Here is an 18,744-nt window from a genome sequence, read left to right on the forward strand (position 1 = left end):
AGCAGTTGGTCTCAACAGTGGGCTTAAAATATTCAGTAAACCATGTTGTAAATAGATATGCTGTTGCCCAGGCTTTGTTGTTCCATTGATAGAGCACAGAAAGAGTAGATTCAGCATTGTGCTTAAGGTTCCTAGAGCATTGGCTTCAATTTAATGCCACTGGTTGCATTAGCCCCTAATGAGAGAGTCAGCCTGTCCTTGAAGCTTTGAAGCCAGGTATTGACTTCTCCTTTCTGGCTTTAAAAGTCCTAGATGACATCTTCTTCCAATGCAGTCATGCATTACTTAATGATGGAGATACATTCTGAGAAAGGCATTTTTTAGCAATTTCATCATTGTGTGAACCTCATTGAGTGCACTTACACAAACCTATATGGTATAGCCTACTGCACACCTAGGCTGTATGGCATATGTAGCCTATTACTCCTCGGCTACAAACCTAAACAGCATTTTACTGTACTGAATATTGTAGGGAATTGTAACACAGTGGTAAGTATTTGTATATCTAAACATATCTAAACGTAGAGAATGCACAACAAATATATGGTATAAAAGATAAAAAATGCTATAATTGTATAGGTGTACATACAACGAATGGAGTTTGCAGGACTGGAAGTTGCTCTGGGAGAGTCAGTGAGTGAATATGAAGGCCTAGGACATTAATATAGACTTCATAAACACTGTATATTTAGACTACACTGAGAAATACTTTTTCTTCAACAATAAATTAACCTTAGCTTACTGTAACTTTTTTACTTTATAAAGTTTTTAATTTTTTGAACTTTTCAACTCTTTTCTATGAACACTTAGGTTACAACACACATTGTACAGTTGTGAATTTTTTTATATTCTTATTCTATAAGCTTTTTCTCTTTTTAATTAAAAAAATGTTAACCTTTTAAACTTTTTGTGAAAAACTAAGACAGAAGCATACACATTAGCTTAGGCCTACAGGGTTAGGATCATTAATATCACTAACTTCCAGCTCTGTATCTTGTCCCACTGGAAGGTCTTCAGGGGCAATAACCCACATAGAGCTGTCACCCCTATGAAAACAATGCCTTCTTCTAAAACACCTCCCGAACGACCTGGCTGAGGCTCTTCTCGGAGAGGTGTTACTCTTCAGAAACATGTCCATGGTAGTGTGCTTGGTTTGTTTCTTTTATTACCATAGATTTCTTTATAAACAGATACTGCACCATGAACATTCCTATGAATGGAAACCCTTCGGTGTCTGGGTCCATGTTTTCAAAATTTTTAAGGAGCTTGTTGAGATCTACAAAAGATTCTACTACACCCTTCACTGCTAATTTTCTTGGAGGTTCTTCTTCCTTTTACTTCTTTACAGTTTCCTTTTCTCTTGAGACTTCTTCAGCTCTGTGTTCTTTTTCTAGTTCCACAACTCCACAGTAGTCAATTCCTCAGAAAGAAGCTTGAGGAGCTCCTTAATGCCATCCTCATCAACACCCAGCGTAAAGTCATTTGCCATCTCAACCACAGCCTTGTTGGTTTTTGCGATCTCCTCATCCTTGGCAAGGATGGGCAAAACCCATATCACTTTTGAGTAGAAATACAAAATTCCTAAATAAAATATTACTAGAATGACTTCATCAGTATTTGAAAAGTTTACCTGTTCTTACCAATTAAGACTTATTCCAGGAATATAAAAGTCTCTTTAAATGTATTAGTATAAGACTTCCGGAAAAATGGCGGAGTGAGGTGAGCCTCTGTAAAGCTCCCCTGGAATTTACAAAGAATCGAACAACAAAAACTCCACAAAGGACTCCCTGCACAGCAGACAGGCAAGACGAAGAGGCCCACTACCCACTGAAATCACCTACAGGTGGGAGATTCGCGCGCGTGAGCGGGGGGAGGAGGAAAGTGAGAAGTGAGCGGAGACGCAGCCCCTCGGGTGCAGGACGCAGACCCAGCTCAGTGCGCCGAGCTCGCTGCTTCCCGGAACTACCGCAGCTGCGGGAGATCGGACTGCTAGGGCTCCGCCAGGGCTCCACGGGGCTGAGGGGACAGCATATAACACGGCTGAACCCAACGCTCACGGCAGAGACCTCAGAGAAAAGACTGAGGGAAAAAGGCTGAAAACGGTGGTTTAAGCCCGCACTGCCGAGCAGAGAACGGAGCCTTAGGCACTGAGACTAGCCGCCCCCTCCCTCCCCTCCCAGAGCTCGCCCCACCCCCACCTGCCCGGTGCTAGAAGCGAAACAGTAGCAGTGTCAGATCAAAACAACAGAAAATTTGCTATATTTGAGAACTGTGGCCCACAAACACAAATCCACAGCCCAACTAGTTCCGGCAAAGGGAAGAGAGCTGTGGAAGCAGGACCGGCTGTGGTGGTGGTCGCCGCCATTGCTCTGGGCCACCTCTCACAGCTCACCCTGCCCCTGGCCCCACCTATCTGGGCGGATCCCTACAGGAGTAAACAGAACTGCTGAACAAAAGAAAGACCTCTTCCTATCAACTTGTTGCAGAAGTCACTCCTGTAGATGTCTAGGAAGAGAAATAGTAAACCAGTAATCGCCATGAGTAACCAAGGCAACAAGATAGCTCAGAAAGAAAGTGAAAAATCTCCAGAAAAGGCACTTAAAGATACAGAAATATGTGACTTAAATGACAGAGAATTCAAGGCTGCAGTTCTGAAAAAACTCAACGAGATACAAGAAAACACAGATAGGCAGTTAAATGAACTCAGAAACTCAATTAAAGAACAGTATGAGCATTTTACGAAAGAGATTGAAATTTTAAAAAAGAACCAAATAGAATTTCTGGAGATTAAGAACTCAATAGAAGAAATTAAGAATGAAATAACCAGCTTAGGTAGTAGAGTTGACCAGATGGAAGAAAGAATCAGTGACATCGAAGATAGAAACCTGGAAATGACACAGATAGAAGAAGAAAGAGACTTGAGACTTAAAAGAAATGAAAGAACTCTACAAGAACTTTCTGACTCCATCAGAAAGAGCAATATAAGAATAATGGGCATACCAGAAGGAGAAGAAAGAGAGAAGGGAACAGAGAATATATTCAAACAAATTGTCGATGAGAACTTCCCAAATTTGTGGACAGAACTGGACCCTCGAATTCAAGAAGCAAATAGAACACCTAGTTACCTCAATCCCAACAGGCCTTCTCCAAGGCACATTGTACTGAAGCTGTCTAAAATCAACGACAAAGAAAGAATCCTCAAGGCAGCCAGGGAAAAGAAGACGGTAACTTACAAAGGAAAGCCCATTAGATTATCATCAGATTTTTCAGCAGAAACTACAAGCCAGGAGGGAGTGGAACCAAATATTCAAACTATTGAAAGAGAGAAATCATGAGCCAAGAATAATATATCCAGCAAAGATATCCTTTAGATATGAAGGAGGAATAAAGACCTTTCCAGACATACAGAAGCTGAGGGAATTTTCTAATACACGACCTGCACTACAAGAAATACTAAAGGAGGCTATTTGACCACCATCAACAGGGACAATTTGTGGCAACCAAAACTCAAAAAGGGGGAGAATAAAGGCCTGAACCGGAATATGGGAATGGAGAGAGTAAGTGTGCTGAAGAAAATGGAATACTCTAAATATCAAACTTACTTTTACATAAACTTAAGGGTAACCACTCAAAAAAAATCCAGAACTGAAATATATACTGAAATAAAAGAAGAAACAGAGGGAAACATCATAGAATACCACCACACAGAAATAATAGACAACAACAAAAAGGCAAAGAAACAATGGAGACACAGCCTTACCAGAAAACTAAAGATAGAATGACAGGAAATCCTCTCATATCAATAATCACCCTAAATGTAAATGGACTGAACTCACCAATAAAAAGGCACAGAGTAGCAGATTGGATCAAAAAACTAAACCCAACCATATGCTGTCTCCAAGAGACACATCTCAGCTACAAGGACAAGCATAGACTCAAAGTGAAAGGGTGGAAATTGACACTCCAAGCAAATGGTGCCCAGAGAAAATCAGGTGTAGCCATAATGATATCAGATGAAACAGACTTCAAGGTGAAAAAGATAACAAGAGACAAAGATGGACATTTCATAATGGTGAAGGGGACTGTACAACAAGAAGACATAACAGTCATCAATATTTATGCCCCCAGTCAGGGAGCACCGAAATACACCAAGCAACTACTAACAGAACTAAAGGGAGAAATTGACCAAAACACAATTATACTAGGGGACTTAAATACATCATTGACAGCTATGGATAGATCATCCAAACAGAAAATAAATAACGACATAGTAGCCCTAAATGACACATTAGATGAAATGGACATAATTGACATTTATAGAGCACTTCATCCTAAAACATCAGACTACACATTCTTTTCTAGTGTACATGGAACATTCTCAAGGATAGACCATATATTGGGACATAAAATCAGTCTCAACAAATTTAAAAAGATTGAAATCATACCATGCATATTCTCTGATCACAAGGCTTTGAAATTGGATATCAACTGTAAAAAGAAAGCGGGAAAAAACACAAATACATGGAGACTAAACAACATACTTTTAAAGAAGGACTGGGTCAAAGAAGAAATTAGAGGAGAGATCAAAAGATACATAGAAACAAATGACAATGAAAATACATCCTACCAAAATTTTTGGGATGCAGCGAAAGCAGTTTTAAGAGGGAAATTTATCTCATTACAGGCCTATCTCAAGAAACAAGAAAATTCCCAAATAAATAACCTCATGTTACACCTTAAAGAACTAGAAAAAGAAGAACAGGTAAAACCCAAGGTCAGCAGAAGAAAGGAAATAACAAAAATTAGAGCAGAAATAAATGAAATAGAGAACAGAAAGACAATAGAAAAAATTAATGTAACAAAGAGCTGGTTCTTTGAGAAGATTAACAAAATTGACAAACCCTTGGCTAGACTTACTAAGATAAAAAGAGAGAAGACACTGATTAACAAAATCAGAAACGTAAAAGGGGAAGTTATCACGGACACCACAGAAATACAAAGGATCATCCAAGAATACTATGAAGGACTATATGCCACAAAATTCAACAACCTAGAAGAAATGGATAAGTTCTTAGAAACATATAGCCTTCCAAGGCTGAACCATGAAGAACTGGAAAATCTAAACAGACCGATCACCAGTAACGAAATTGAATCAGTCATCCAAAACCTTCCCAAAAGCAAAAGTCCGGGACCAGATGGCTTCACTAGTGAATTCTACCAAACCTTCAAAGAGGATCTAATACCAATTCTGCACAAACTCTTCCAAAAAATTGAAGAAGAAACAGTACTCCCCAACTCATTTTATGAGGCCAACATTACCCTGATACCAAAACCTGGTAAAGACAGCACAAAAAAAGAAAACTACAGACCAATATCTCTGATGAATACCGATGCAAAAATCCTAAATAAAATTCTAGCAAATCGAATACAACAATGCATTAAAAAGATTATTCATCACGACCAAGTGGGGTTCATCCCCGGGGCACAAGGATGGTTCAACATACGCAAATCCATCAATGTGATGCATCATATAAACAAAATAAAGGACAAAAATCATATGATTATATCAATTGATGCAGAAAAAGCATTTGACAAGATACAACATCCATTTATGATTAAAACACTTAATAAAATAGGTATAGAAGGAAAATACCTTAACATAATAAAAGCCATATATGACAAGCCCTCTGCCAATCTCATAATTAATGGAGAAAGACTGAAGCCCTTTGCTCTACGTTCAGGAACACGACAGGGCTGTCCCTTATCACCTCTGCTTTTCAACATAGTGTTGGAAGTCCTTGCCAGAGCAATCAGGCAAGAGAAAGAAATCAAAGGCATCCAAATTGGGAATGAAGAAGTTAAATTATCACTCTTTGCAGATGACATGATGCTATATATAGAAAACCCTAAAGACTCCACCAAAAAGCTATTAGAAACAATCAACGAATACAGTAAAGTTGCTGGCTACAAAATCAACGCACAAAAGTCCATTGCCTTCCTATATACCAACAATGAAATCTCAGAAAAAGAAATACAAAAAACAATTCCTTTTACAATTGCATCAAAAAGAATAAAATACCTAGGAATAAACTTAACCAAGGATGTGAAAGACCTATATGCTGAAAACTATAAGACTTTTCTGAAAGAAATTGAAGAAGACACAAAGAAATGGAAAGACATTCCGTGCTCATGGATTGGAAGAATCAACATAGTTAAAATGGCCATATTACCCAAAGCAATATACAGAGTCAATGCAATCCCCATCAAAATCCCAATGGCATATTTTAAAGAAATAGAACAAAAAAACATCAGATTTGTTTGGAACCACAAAAGACCCCGAATAGCCAAAGCAATCTTAAGAAAAAAGAACTATAATGGAGGTATCACACTTCCTGACTTTGGCTTGTACTACAGGGCCACAATAATCAAAACAGCATGGTATTGGCAGAAAAACAGACATATAGACCAATGGAATAGAATTGAGAACCCAGAAATAAAACCACATAAATATGGACAAATAATTTTTGACAAAGAAGCTAAAAACATACAATGGAGCAAAGACAGCCTCTTCAATAAATGGTGCTGGGAGAATTGGATAGCCACGTGCAAAAGAATGAAACTGGACTGCTATTTGTCACCATGTACCAAAATTAATTCAAAATGGATCAAAGACTTAAGCATAAGACCTGACACAATAAACTGCATAGAAGAAAACATAGGTACTAAACTTATGGACCTTGGGTTCAAAGAGCATTTTATGAATTTGACTCCAAAGGCAATGGAAGTAAAAGCTAAAATAAACGAATGGGACTATATGAAACTTAAAAGCTTCTGCACAGCAAAAGAAACCATTGACAAAATAAAGAGGCCACCAACTGAATGGGAGAAGATTTTTGCAAACAGTGCCTCCGATAAGGGGCTAGTATCCAGAATATACAAGGAACTCATGCAACTCAACAACAAAAAAACCAACAACCCAATTGAAAAATGGGCAGAGGACTTGAAGAGACATTTCTCCAAAGAGGACATACAAATGGCAAATAGACATATGAAAAAATGCTCAACATCACTAATCATCAGAGAAATGCAAATCAAAACCACGATGAGATATCACCTCACCCCAGTCAGAATGGCCATCATCAACAAGACAAATAGTAACAAATGTTGGAGAGGCTGTGGAGAAAAAGGAACCCTCATACACTGTTGGTGGGAATGCAGACTGGTGCAGCCGTTATGGAAGGCGGTGTGGAGGTTCCTCAAAAAATTACGAATAGAATTGCCATATGACCCAGCAATCCCTCTCCTGGGTATCTACCCAAAAAAACTGAAAACATTTAGAGATAAAGACACGTGTGCTCCAATGTTCATTGCAGCTTTGTTTAAGGTGGCCAAGACATGGAAACAACCAAAATGTCCTTCGATAGATGAATGGATGAAGAAGTTGTGGTATATATACACAATGGAATACTATTCGGCAGTAAGAAAAGATGATATAGGAACATTTGTGACAACATGGATGGATCTTGAGAGTGTAATGCTGAGTGAAATAAGTCAGACAGAAAAAGCAGAGAACCATGTGATTTCACTGATATGTGGTATGTAAACCAAAACAACAAAAGAACAAGACAAACAAATGAGAAACAGAAACTCATAGACACAGACAATGGTTTGGTGGTTGCCAGAGGGTAAGGGGGGTGGGGGGTGGGGGGTGGGAGATGAGGCTAAGGGGGATCGAATATATGGTGATGGAAGGAGAACTGACTCTGGGTGATGAACACACAACGGGATTTATAGATGATGTAATACAGAATTGTACACCTGAAATCTATGTAATTTTACTAACAATTGTCACCTCAATAAATTTAATAATAAAAAAAAATATATTAGTATAATTTATTATATCTACAGAAAAAGAAAAACATTATCATACAGAATCCAATGAATCATTATTCAAAGTTTAACATTTGTTCTGGATTATAACAATTTATAGTAAAATGGATGTACCGTATTTTGCTGTGTAAATGGAAAAGCACACTTAAAAAAGAAAAACAAGTGTGCACACCCATGTTTCGGGCCCAAACTTTCAGGGAAAAAAACACCTTTTATTTTAATTTTTTAATTCAAATTTGTATTTGTTTACATTTAGGTACTTGTCTTTTGTATTATAAAGGAATTTTAGCATTTATTTTTTAACATATTATGGTACAAGAAATTTTATGTAACAAATAATTATAAAACAAATAATTACAAGAACAGATACAAGGTACAAGAAATTTTATGTACCAGTAACAAATTTATGATATTAATGCATCATATGAGGCCAAGAACTCATTGCAAGTTCACTGTAAGTTCAACAAAACAGATGATCCTATTCCAGGATGTTATTTTGCATACGGGTATTGTTACTGATTTCTAGAGTTACACTTTTAACTCATAAGCCAGGGGTGTCCAAACTTTTTTCAACGGTTTTCACCAAGGGCCATATGTGGTAAAATACACAAACAGCCTGGCCACTCACTCGAGATGAAGTACGTATTGCCTCACCTGGTTTATTTAAGTAAACTAAATATATTTTTGGAATTTGCTGCAGGCCAATAAAAAATGGATTGCGGGCCGCATTTGGCCTGCGGGCCGCAGTTTGGATACCCTTGTCATAAGCATAAATAAAAGAATTTAAAACATTTATATAGATACTGAATTAGTACTATCCATGTACAATGCACATCCTTATTTTTCCCTTACAAATTTGGGCAAAAAAGTACACATTATACATGGCAAAATATGGTAGATTATCTCAAACCAAAAATCAACTTTTTGTTCTATAGTGAAATAGCAAAAAGTATTTCTTTAAATGCTGGAGAAAGCAAAGATGCTCACCATTATTATTGTTATTTATTTTTCAGAAAAAGTCAGCCAATATAATTAGATAAGAAATCAAAATATGACATATAAATATTGAGAAAGGAGAGATAAAGTTATTATTTGTCCATGATATGATTATGAACTTGTGAAATAAGACGGAGTCAACTGATTCCATCAGGAATACTAAGAAACCCTTGTAAGAAAGTAAAAATCAAGTGTAATAACTTTCTCCTAGAATTTAGTAAGTATTAAAAATGGTATAAAGGTTTTATATCCAGTAATACGCTTAGAAAGAAGAGTATTTGACTGACCTGAGAAACTAAAACTCTGCTGAAGGAGATGATAAAAAAAGGCTTCCATAAAAAAATAAATAAATAACTGTAGTATTCTTGGATGAGAAAACTCAATAGTGATAAAAAACATTAACTTTTTTCCAAAGTAAAATAATAATAATAATAAATTTAATAACATTTCAGAGTTTTGAACTTAACATCATTCTAAATAATCCATTAGTAAGACTACTCCAGGATGCAAGGGGAATTTTGAAAATAGGACTGAGAAAGATTTGCTTTAACAGATACTAAATATGCTATAAAACTGAAAACAGTATTACACTGATATAAGAATAGTCAGATTACTGGAACAAAATAGTGAAAGAAAACATAGATGACTATATAATTTTGGGATGCATAGGAAAGACTACCTTAGCACTGCGTATGAGGCAGAAAGTGTGAAGGAAAATCCAATACATGTTACCATATTATAATAAATAAGCAACCCCCACTCTGAATTTCTTTATCTTTGTATGTCATAATAGCAAATTGACAAAGAAAAATAAAATTTAAAAATAGAAGGCAGAAAACAAAATTGAAGAACATTCTTATAAGTAAATAATAATAGTTAATTAAGATTCTTAATTTATAAAAGAGCTTTTCCATATCAATAAGACAAAAAAGGTGACCATTCCAATAGACACATGAGATAAGGTCATGAAAAACTCACCAGAGAAAAATAGATGTGAAAAATTTCAAACTGCAGTAATCAATTAAGTGCAACTAAAAACAAGATACAATTTATCAGATTTAAAAGAATGAGAATAATCAGCATTTTCCACATTTGGGAAAACAGACATTCTAGAATGTTCTAAGTGGATGTGAAGAGTATTAATAGGTACATCCTTTTAGAGGGGTAACCAGATACATAGTATCTCTTTTTCTCTCTCTCTCTCTTTGTCTCTCTGTGTGAATAGATATGGTAAGCATTCTAAAAAACGTATTTTCCTTTTTTTTCTTTTTTAAGTGTGTTTTTCCAGGACCCATCAGCTCCAAGTCAAGTAGTTGTTTCAATCTAGTTGTGGAGGGCGCAGCTCACAGTGGCCCATGTGGGGGACTGAACCAGCAACCTTGTTGTTAAGAGTACCGCGCTCTAACCAACTGAGCTAACTGTCTGCCCTCACCCCTCCAAAAATGCATTTTCCTTTTGATCTAGCAATTTCATTTAAACATTTTTCCCCCAAGGAAAAAACAAGCAATCTAATTCTTTTATAAATACTAATGACCTTTACTCCATGTTCTTTTTTTTTTTAAATTTCAAGTAAATTTATTTTTACTCATAACATCAATACAATTCTGAACATTTTCTCCTTTTTCATTGTTTCAGGGGCTGTAAATTATAACCCACACAGGTCAAAAGCCATGGTTTATAATTTCCAGATATTTTCAGTTATGTTCTTGAATGAAGAAAACAAATTTAAAGAGCATATTAAAGATACGCCAGGAAGAATCTAAAACTGTTCTAAAAAATAAAATCTATTAAAAAATACAGCAGGATGTGGCCTGGGTTTTAATTCAAATTAAAAAAACCAACCTCAACTAAATTAAAAACTGTTAGTTGCAACTTAATTTGTCACTACAACGGGACTAGGAAGTGCTTCGATTAGAAAGGTGAATGCTAAAACCACTTGTTCTCAGTTACACGTTGTCAAGTGGGCACATTCCAGGGAAGGGTTTTAGCAGAAGGAAGGCAGAAACAAAAAGTGGTACTGATGACTGGAAGCACCAGGAGTTGCAAGATTTTGTAATCTGCCTTGTCCTGAGAGAATTTTTGAGGTCTGCATTGTGGCCTGTTTAAAAAAAAAAAAAAAAATGCTGTAATATGCAGGGGTGCTATGTCCCTGACAGTGTAATATCGAATTATTGCAAATAAACAGCTATTACCAGGATTCATAAAAGGAATAATTAATGGTATTGTTAGCTTTTTAAAAAAATTAGAAAATAAATGGCCACTTACTAGTTGTTTTGAAATGCTAATGAATTTCCATGGGATCATTTCCAGTGAGTCAAGTTTATTCCTCCAAAAGCTAGTTTTGCAAATACAGTTCTGCATGCAAGTCAAGATCGCTCACATGTAGATCTTTTCAACGTATGTGAAATGGAAACAAGAAGTTCTTAGCTGAAAAGATTTCCTTTACTGCCTCCTCCGGAGGGGCTCTTGTTGCCATCCCAGGGCAAGGTGAGCATAAATCCCCTAGGAATATCATTTCCCCGTAGTTCTTTTTCAGGAACAAATTCCATATTGAAAAACAGTTGACAGGATAATCTATAAATTGGGGGTAGGAGGGTAAGTAAAAAATCAAGTGATGGCACAATAAGGGGAAATTACCCTTTGGAAAATATTATGATAATTTAAAAATGTGGGCATTGTTTTCCTTTCAATTGTTCACTAAACACTAACCCTTCCCTGCCTGGTCAGTCTGGGAAAGAGACAACCATGAGGAGGAGGCTTTCATGGAGTTTGACACTGTGTGTGTGCCACTAAAACGTTCCTCGTCCCCGAATGGCCTCTGAATTCTCGCCAGTTGCCTCCAATTCTCCTCTCTAGGTTCACAATATGCACAGATATATTTTAAAAATAAAATCATACCAAGCATAAAGAGTTCGTCTCCCTTTTCCTGTTTTCCCTGTCACTGGCTCTCTTTCCTCCCTCCCCCACCCCTAGCCCACCCACCTCCCCACCCTCCCCACTGATACAAACAAAGAGACCAGCCCAGCTCCTCCTAGAGCTCCCACAGCAGGCACATCTGTCACTCCAGAAATGTCGTCCTCCTTGGCCAATCTACTGTACAATCAGAATGGGAAAAGCACTTGTTTAGAAAGGTGTAGGGACAGATAGGTATTACACTGAGTGAGTCTGGACCAATCTGGGAAGGGGGTGCTGACCTATCCGGCTAATCTCCTCTAAAGAGAAGTTTCATTTCTAGGAGAGCCTCCGTGGTAGGTGCGCACATACACACAGACACACACGCACACCTTCAAACTGCCCCAGTCCCCTCTCTCACCTGTTTTGGGATATTTCCCCAGTCAATGTATAAGAATCATAGCTTTTGTGCCAACCTATCTGCTAGTGCCAATGCCTCCCTACTCACCAGTGAGCAAATTCGAAATAAACAGTCTTGTCCCCACCCACCTCTGGCTCAGTCAAACCAATTACCACGTGAGCACAAAAGTGTCCAGTGAAAAACAAATAAACAAACAAAAAAAACCTCAAACCGTGGAGCAGTCACATTTTGGGACAGGCACCAAAAGCTTTTATTTGCAAAGGCCCAGAGCTGGAGAGGTTTTTTTTTTTTTTTTTAAATTAGCCACGGCACACTGTTCCCTGGGAACAGAGAGGATGCCAGGAGCCCCTGGGACACCGGCCACTTCCCTCACTTCCGTGGTGAAAGGAAAAAGCTGCTTTAATTGCTAAAGTTTATTTTTTCACAGCAGTCTTTAGAGGAAGACCCTTGGCAATCCGCACTTTGAAGATTTATCCATGGCAGTTACCAACTCTACTTTTATATATTTGAAATAAAAATAGCTCAGCAGCAATTTGCTTCTTTTTTACTCTTGTTTTAAAACTCATTTCTCTCCTACCTTTGAAGTGCCGAGAACTCTCCTAGTCACCAACCTTTTTGGATGGCAAAATGTTAATCATAAGAATTTATTTTCTGTGTTAACAAATGTTTTCCTTGGAGATTTTTTTTTTTTTAATCATTTAGACAGAACTTTTTAAAAAGACATAAATGAAATCAGATTATTGAGAGATTTCCCTGGGGAACAACGCCTTCATTTATAAGATTCTCCTGATCTCTGAAATGCTCAAAGAGTTTCTGGTTCCTACAGAGAGAAAAGAAATACTTACCACAAAGATATTAAGTCAAAGAGCTTTTTCTTCTAAGGAGATTTTATTCCAGTGATATAAAATGTAAATAATAACAATAGCAATAAGGTGAAAATTTTAAGAAAAAACACAAAAATATCCCATACACTTGCAGGAAGGTCTCCTTTATGCCTAAAGTATCTGCAGTTGTATATTGAAGATTCTGAGATGTTTCTCCAGAGCTCTGATCAGCAGATTTGATATACGGATTTAGATCAATTTTTTCTTATGGCAAATCTATATGTTATTCTCCGTCTTCATTTGGCGCTATTTGCTGAGTGGCTGTTACTCAGGGGCAAAGGTCGCTCTCTGGCGGTTGAAACAGCCAGTAATCTTTTACTCCTCATGAGACGAGTGTGAGATATTAAATCACACTTGACGTACCTGAGGCACAGCAACTTCATCCATATTTTATCTGCTGTAAATTTAATACCACAGCACTTTTTAGGGTGATGTATTTATTAACTGGCTGGGGATGAGCAGTACAGAAATTCAGTTTGTTCAGGAAAATAAAATGAAGACAGTCTGACAAGTTTATGAAGTAAGCACAATAGCTATTTATTACTTTTTAAACACACAGTTTGCTGAAATGTCTTTAGCAGTGTTTGTTCAATAAATGCATAATGCTTTCTAAATCATCTCAGCTGATATTTTTTCTTTGGATTTTAATAAAGTCTTTTTCTCTTAAAGCAATCTGTGGGCCCCTACTTACCATAGCTGGTTTACGACGGCTTACCTGGTGCTCCTTAGGGAAAGAAGCACATCTTCGTTCATGAACCACCCTGTGGAACTGTGGGAAGTGGAATCACATTTAGACCCACCATAGCTAGTCTCCTGCACCATAAGGTAGTTGACAAACTATTTCAGAGTGACACTTACCAAGAGCACTGGTGCTATACTTGGCTTACCCTTCTTTACTTCCTTCCTTCTTCCTTCCTTCTTTCTTTCCTTCCTTTTCTCCCCCCTCCCTTAAGAAAAGGAACAAAAAGGAACCGTCCCTGTGTTTCACAGCATTTGTTCTCCAAAATCCTTATTTTATGTACAGATAAGTTACAGGCCTTGCTCTTGTGAATGACAGCCCAGGCCCACTTGCCCTTTGTCTGTCTGGTGTCATGAGATGTCAGCTATTTGTTGAAAGGGAGAATGAAGTCTGCTCCATTTATTTGTAGAGTCATTATGTTTGATAAAACTTTCTTTTCCTGTCCTTTACCCTTGGGGTTAAGTTCAAGTGTCCTAATTCCACAAAATGGGACTAGAGCAGTGGTTCTCAAAGTGTGTTTCAGATCATCAACAGCAGTGTTCCCTGGGAACTTGTTGGACTTACAGTCTTTGGTCCTGCCCACTGAATCAGAAGTAGGGGTGGGGTGAGGAGGGGAGGGTGCTGAGCAGTCCATGTTTCAACCAGCCCTCCAGGTGTTCCTGATGCTTGTTCAAGTTTGAGAAGCGCTGGACTAAAGTCTGGATGAACTGCAAACCAATGGCCCATTTACAGTAATAGCATCTGGTCCTCGTCCATCCTCGTTTGTCCCTCCCACTAGATTGTGTGCTTCTGGGAGGCTCTGCCACATCGTCATCCTCAGAGAATGAGCACAAATTTGACTGCCTTTAGAAACACTTCTCTGACAAAGTACCTCCCTGTGTCAGATACAAATACTGTTTAGGATTACCCAGGATACTTAGAATCATCTCTTGGCGTGGCTTATTGAAAGAGGGCTCATTCATAGTTGCAAGAGAACTAATATTTTTTTTTGAAGGAAAGAAAACCGTTATCAATAAATCTCTTTAAAAGTTAACTGCTATATATATATTTTAAATACAGTGCTGATATACTTATTTGTGTCCTTTTGGTCTTCATAAAGCATTTGTTCCTATATATAAGATCTAGCTAGGTTCAGGAAACATTTCACTTCAATTGCATATGCACTGTTTTCTTTTTCTATGGCATGATTTTAAAATAAACAGAATATATAAATAGAGGATGCTTCAAACCTATCTTTTTATCATTTAAAAAATATATTAGCTCTTTGTACCTTCCTGAGCACATCATTCCAAGATGGATTTCAATTCTTTCCTTGATGCTTTTCCCCTCTGTAGCTTTGGAAGATGTGAATCTCCAGGCTTGTTGCCCCTGAAAGAATGCATCAAAATGAATTGTGAGAACATGAGTTTTGGATCTTACACTCTGAGGAAGTTGATATACCAAGACAATAGGGTTACTGCAGCACTGGAAATTCATGAAAAGAACTTGAATTCACCTCCAAAATTTCAGGATGCATTTGGGGTTTACAACTCAGAACTTAAATGGAACCACAATCTGATGTCTGACTTGAATTTTTCCTTTTAACTAGAAAATGTGTTCCTTTTAAGAAGGTCATGTCCAATGAAAGGAAACATACTGTGATATGACTAAAGAAAAATTAAATGAGTTTTCAAAGCTGAAACCTCCGAAATCTGTTAGTCCCTTTTATTCCAGGCTAAGAACAAAGCATTCATTTTTAAAAATAAATTCTGAAAAATTTAAGGGTGTACATATGACAACATCTTTATAATTCTGAACTTCAGCAGCTCAAAGCAGAAAAAAAATTTACTTATTAGGTTAACCTACTATAATATATAAAACAATATTGTTTTCCAAACAGCTTTTGTGACCCAATTATGGCTCGTGGAAGCAATTTTGTTGGTCATGATCTTCATTAAAGAAATTAAGTTAAATGGACAAACTAGACTAAGAGTAAAATAGAGTACAATAGAAAGTAACAATACATACAGTATACAGTGAGGCTAAGTATTATTTTGGGAAAACTTGTTTTAGTATGTGCATGCGTCTTGATAAAAACACTGATAATAGAGTGTTGAATATTTATAGTTAATGGCTTTTTTTATTAGTGTGATTTGTTTAGCATTCTTTTACCTTCAACAAGAAGAAAACAATAGCAAAACCCTCCAAAATAAATTCAGACTAGAGGTTGTTGAAAGAAGAGGGGTGCTGCTAGGCCATGTTAAAGTATAAAGCTTAACGCAGTCTTTGGATATTTTGAGTCATTCATTTATTCATTTATACATTAGTGAAAAATTGAGTGAATTACTAAGTTCCTCTGTTCCTCGATTTCCTACCTATAAAATGCCACTGACAATAGAACCTGTCTAATAAGTTATTGTAAGGGTTAAATGAGTTAATATGTGGAAAGTGCTAAGAATAGTGTAAGTGCTAAATAAAATATTAGTCATTAATATGAATATGATCTATTGTTAATGTATGCCTAGTATGTATAACTCATAGTGCTAGGTTCATGGGGAATCCAAAATGGTTACTCATTTTTATGTATGACCCTTCATAGAAGGGGCCTTTAGATCAAGCTTCCGTGGATTGCGTTTGAGAATAAGTGAAAACGAAGGGGCTGCCATCCATGTTTGTTTATTTAAGAAGTATGTCTCTTTCCAGGCCCACAGAGAAAGGCTGTGTGAGGACACAGTGGAAAAGCAACCGTCTGAAAGCCAGGAAGACGGATCTCAATGGAGATCGCATCAGTTGCAACCTGGATCTTGGCCTTCTTTCCTCCAAAATAAATAAATTTTTGAGAAATTAAATTTTTGTTGTTTAAGGCACCCACTATGTGGTATTTTATATGGCAGCCTGTGCTAACTAAAGCAGCTTTTGATTCTGAAGTTTTAAAGTGACTGCGAGAGTGTGGAGACGGTTGCATGGACTCCCTCTCCCTTTCCCTGACCTGGTTCTGTGACTTGAGAATTTGCTCTTTGGGATGGCAATCAGTCCAGAAACACAAGGCCTAGACCCTTGTTCCAGTGGAAATGGACACCACTTTTGAATAGTTTTCTCATTAAATTCCCGACCCCAACACCCTCCTCTAAATAACTGTTAAAGTCAAGGCCTTAGGGAGATAAAAATGTACTTTTCCAGCAAAAGAACTGACTCAGGAGAATTTCATTGTACTATACTTATTTATAGTTCTTGGGATAAGACAGTGCCTGTACTAAGTTTAATAGTGTTCCCCCCAAAATTCATATCCACCTGTACCTATGAATGTGACCTTATTTGGAAATTAGGTCTTGGCAGATGTAATCAAGTTCCAGTGAGGTCATACTGGATTAGGGTGGGCCTGAAACCTTGCTTAGAGGAAGAGGGAGATTGGGCCGCAGACACGAAGGGGAGCATGCCAAACAAAAATGGATGCAGAGACTGAGTGATATATTTAAAGCTAAGGAACACCAAGGATTGCTGGCAACCACCAGAAGGTAGAAGAGGCAAGGAAGGATGCTCCCCTAGAGCCTTCAGAGGGAACATGGCCTTGCCAACACAATTTGGGACTTCTAACTTCTAGACCATGAGTCTGGAATAAATTTCTGTTGTTTTAAGCCACCCAGTTTGTAATAATACAGTATCTAAGAATAAAACAAACCACAAATGCAAACCATTTATATTTGGAAATAATATACAAAATTTGGTATAAATCAATTGTCTCCCCCCTCCCCACTCCTATTGCAACACTTCTCAATCACCACCATTTACACAATGACTAAAGGGTACTAATAAAATGAAAAAAACTACATGGGTATTCTGGTTTATAAATATCTATTGGTTATCCACTATGTGTTAAGTAATATGTCACAATTTTCCATTACAGGTCACATTAGGCCTAGATAAGTCTGAGAACCTGTTTCTACAATCCTTTTCCTGAAGCATGGAACCGTTAGATTTTTCTCAATCTATACCGCTAAGCAGAGGGAGAGTCAAGCTGCGTTTGTTAAAGGATTAACCACTTTAATCCTTCAGTTAGAGAAGGAGGAGATGTGGATAAAACCATGGAATCTTTGCTTTATACATCAGATGCCCTCATGCCATTATTAGATGTTTCTCATACTTTTCTTACTTTCTCCTCTAAGAAATGAGGAGCCAAGTGCTTGTTTGCCTATCACTGAGGTTCTGGATGAGGCTCTGGGTGTTCAGCAGTGCTGAAGACAACCTTTCCTTTCCAGAGAATATGCCAGTACCAGTGGATGAGATGGACATGGAAATTAAAGAAAACAAAACCAACAAAAACATAGAGTATAAAACATGAAACACAAACACCCAGAAAAGAGCCAGTGATCACCTCGGCAGGAGGCCTTTGAGCTGGGCATTGCATATAAATTGCGCACATGGAGGAAGAGATGGGAAGGGCTTATGTGTTGGGACGCAGGAGTTTGATGAGGTGCAGTCTGAAGGAAACCCAGCCTGCAGAGCAGGAGATGCTGAGGGATGAGACTGGTGGGGTGAGTTGGGGCCGTTTAATGAGAAGTTTACTCCTTACACTAAGACAGTTGTCACGAAAGGAGACATTGACATGTATTGACTCTTCTGCTGTGAGTTGAAGAGTTGATTGGAGACAGGGGATGATGGAGGTAGAAGGATCTCAAAGGAAACTGTTTCCTTCATCTCAAGTTCTCAAGGTGCAGGGCTGACATTATGTGCAAGGACACTGATGTGAAGGCAGTACTGGTTGAATTTCTACCAGAGCTTAATTTTCTCTTACAATCACACTTATCAGGAGAACGCATGTGGAATAGCTTAGAGAATAAGGAAGTTGCAGACATTGCCTGTGTGTTCAGTGACAGATCTTGTCCTTTGTGCTTTACATAGTAGTTATCTCACCTCGCCCCTAGCCAAGCCCTGGAAGGCGGTGT

At 37.7% G+C, this 18,744-nt stretch overlaps 2 long non-coding RNA genes across 2 annotated transcripts in view; both read right to left on the minus strand.

Moving 5' to 3' along the window:
• LOC141571848 (uncharacterized) overlaps window positions 1-18,744 on the minus strand; it is a 197,161-nt gene that overhangs the window by 26,592 nt on the left and 151,825 nt on the right. Inside the window, exon 5 of the long non-coding RNA XR_016020428.1 lies at window positions 15,093-15,190. This is a non-coding gene — a long non-coding RNA (uncharacterized LOC141571848). The remainder of the gene's footprint in view (window positions 1-15,092; window positions 15,191-18,744) is intronic.
• Window positions 7,877-11,816, minus strand: LOC141571587 (uncharacterized). Its single transcript, XR_012496428.2, has 2 exons — window positions 11,152-11,816; window positions 7,877-10,984 (listed from the first exon to the last, which is right to left on the minus strand). It is a non-coding gene; the product is annotated as an uncharacterized LOC141571587 (long non-coding RNA).

Source organism: Rhinolophus sinicus, chromosome 2 (genome assembly GCF_057876585.1).
Source record: "Rhinolophus sinicus isolate RSI-liver-muscle chromosome 2, RSI-T2T, whole genome shotgun sequence".
Taxonomy (NCBI): Eukaryota; Metazoa; Chordata; class Mammalia; order Chiroptera; family Rhinolophidae; genus Rhinolophus; species Rhinolophus sinicus.